The sequence below is a fragment of the Trachinotus anak genome, unplaced genomic scaffold (assembly GCF_046630095.1).
Source record: "Trachinotus anak isolate AG129_WGS33_773 ecotype Australia unplaced genomic scaffold, CSIRO_AGI_Tana_v1 ptg000002l, whole genome shotgun sequence".
In the NCBI taxonomy this organism is placed as follows: Eukaryota; Metazoa; Chordata; class Actinopteri; order Carangiformes; family Carangidae; genus Trachinotus; species Trachinotus anak.
The window spans coordinates 1302501-1305401 of record NW_027273853.1 but is presented as its reverse complement, the minus strand read 5'-3'; the positions used below and the strand labels follow the sequence as shown (position 1 = coordinate 1305401).

Genomic DNA, 2901 nt, shown 5'->3' with positions numbered 1-2901 from the left:
TTGTTTTTGATGCTTTTGTGTTGATTTTCAGTAAAAAAGCAAAATGCTGCACACTCATCATGGAACTGTTAATGTGTGAATGTGTTTGAAGTGTAGCATGCTGCTGTAAATCTGATCTGGTTATGATCGTTCAGCTGTTCACACTTTACAGATATGTCACAACCCAGGTATGCAACCTGGGTTGTGGATTTGTGGTTGCCATTTTGATTTCACTGAAGCTTTTTGTCTTTTTAATTTGTCCACACTGATTTTCTGGAGATATTCTGTTTTACCCACTGATATGTACTACTGACAGTTTGAGCAATAACTGTCATATTCACATGGTTCAAGTGGACAATACCATTTTAAATGTGAAGTGTCTGATGCTGCCCTGTGCTTCTCCTCTGGGCTCAAATCCATGGTGGCCCTGAACTCAATAAAAAACAGAAAACACAACATAACCACAGTTCATCAACAAAACACAAAAGCTTTTGTCAGTAGGCTTGGGTTTCAGCTCAGTTCAACAGCTAACAGTAAAACTGTTAAAAACAAGGGCCTCAGTTGCGTGTTGTCAGGTTTGCTTGGTGACAACAGCTGTGCTTTGCAATGCAATGGTAAAGGCGGGTACAACTGGCAATGCAAAGCAAAAATCCTCCATAGGCCAGACCTTCTTATTTCTGTTCAGCCTGAAGGATGTGGCTGCCGAATTAGGACACAGCTAAAGTCTCCCTTCAACTCCACCATCCCTCTGACAATATATGAGACTGTCCCATAGTTATTTTTTGTTACTAAGTGACGTTTAGTGGCGGTAATTATCAGTAATTATGACAGGAACAAAGGGAAAAGTGGTTTAAGAGTGGCAAAGTCCATGTCAGGAGGAGTTTGGGTGGATGAATGGGTCAACAAAACACAGGAATACTTTCCCATGTGAAAGTAGCAGGTTATGTTGTTTCCACCCTTGTTATTGTAACCATGACCATGACGCAAGATTGTCTAATGTTGAGGAAGTACTTATTTGAACCCAAATCACCATCTTTTCAGGGACAGGAGACTTGACCCCAGTGTGGAATCTGCAGTTCTAGTGTCAGGATTACAGCAGTGAGCAGGAGATGTTGTAGGAGAAGCTGCAGCTGAAGCGGTGGGAGAGAGAACAGGTGAGGCTGTGTCACACCTGTTGTAGAACTGGTTCAACTCATTGGCCCTGTCCTCATCACCTGATGTTGCCTGGCTGTTCTTCTCTTAATAGCCAGTGATGGTCCTCATCCCCTTCAACACCTCTCTGGCGTTGTTGTGCTGCAGCTTCCTCTCTACTCTCCTTTTGTCGTCCTCCTTCTCCTGCTTTAATCTCCTCTTCAGCTCATGTTGCACACACTACACTTCTCCCTGTCACCCTGGTGATCATTTGTCCCTGTGTGTAATGACCAGTGATTTCATCAGTATTTTTTTCTGATTTGCCCATTTGTTTCCACTGATTTCCATCTACAGTGATGTAACCGCAATGTCCATTCCAGAACACCTATGTACAAAAATGTGACAAAGAAAAATAAAATAAAATAAAAAAATAATGTATGTACAGGCTAGACAGACAGACAGACTGCAGCGGTCTTTCACTATCATCCCACTGTATTTAACAGCTCTCCTCCACAGCTCAGCTGGGAGCTGCCTGACTGCTCTTTGACACAGCAAAGGAGAAAGTGGAACTTCAGTGATCCCACTGGGAGATATGAGGGAAGAAATAGAGCTTAACTAAGAATAAAACAAAGGAAATCATTATGTGGGTGCACCGAGGAGTCGTGGAACATTCTGTGACTAACATTAATAACTTGAATAAAAACAATGTATTTCAAAAGACAGAAAAAATGTATAACAATATAAAGAGAAAGAATGTGAAGGCAGTTGCATCCTTCCTACACTACCCCCTCCTGTTTGAGCACAGTCTCAGTCTGCATTTCAAATTTTTTCATCCTTTTCATCTCCAAAAAATAGTTTGATATCTGGTTACTATTTGAACATTAAAGTTCATACTTGACCTTGTAAACAGTTGATAAAACAATATAACCACAAGGTTCTAGCTGTTCTGAAATAGTTGCTTGTTTTACATGGTCTTCCTCAACAAATGGAGTGAGCAAGTTGTTTGTTGAATTGGGTGTTTTGGGGACTTTAATGGTTCCTCCTCCACTGGAAACAGTGGTTTGACATAATCTTTACTCAAGGTCCTCTCAACAGCCTCTTTGGAGCTTTCAATCACATCTTACTGTCTTCATCAGCAGATGGTGTGCTCAGCTGTCATGGAGTCAGTTCAGGTGTCCTTTTGTAATCTACTTCTTTATGGAATCCATATGTGACCAACTGTTATCATGGGAAGTAAGTTCATTACTGAGGCCACATGATGGTAACTGAGCAAACTCCATCCACTGATGAGGATCTCCACAAGCAGCAGAAAACTTCAGTCAAAACAGCAGGTCAGTAGTTATTAAGATCATCTTGCTGTGTACCAAACTCACTGCTGTCCTGAGACATTGCTCCAAGCAGAGCAAACATGATTTCATAGGGACATTTCAAAACAGAACGTACTCATTATACTAGATGAAACTACTTGGCCAAAGACTTGTTTCCATCCAGTGAACTCATTGTGAACCTTTGGTAATACTCTCTTGGTACTGTGATTCACCCTGATGGAGCAGCATGTAATAATGTTGATATCACTTATACCAGCCCATCATGCTATCCATGGTGTCTCTTATGTAAATCAGATTCTTGAGGGATCATAAAAAACGTGTGTATGACGGCAGCATCACATGCTTACAGGTTAGCTGGTTAGCATCTTGTGTAATTGTATATGATGTGGATGAATGAACTGTGCTCTGACTATAAGAGTAACTACTTGTTGGTTTTGTATTATGAATGATTACTTCACTTTTG

The 2901-nt window shown here is 40.9% G+C and overlaps 1 protein-coding gene across 1 annotated transcript in view; it reads right to left on the bottom strand.

The window, feature by feature from the left end:
* Positions 1-2901, bottom strand: part of carmil2 (capping protein regulator and myosin 1 linker 2) — a 78976-nt gene that overhangs the window by 12903 nt on the left and 63172 nt on the right. The window lies entirely within an intron of this gene.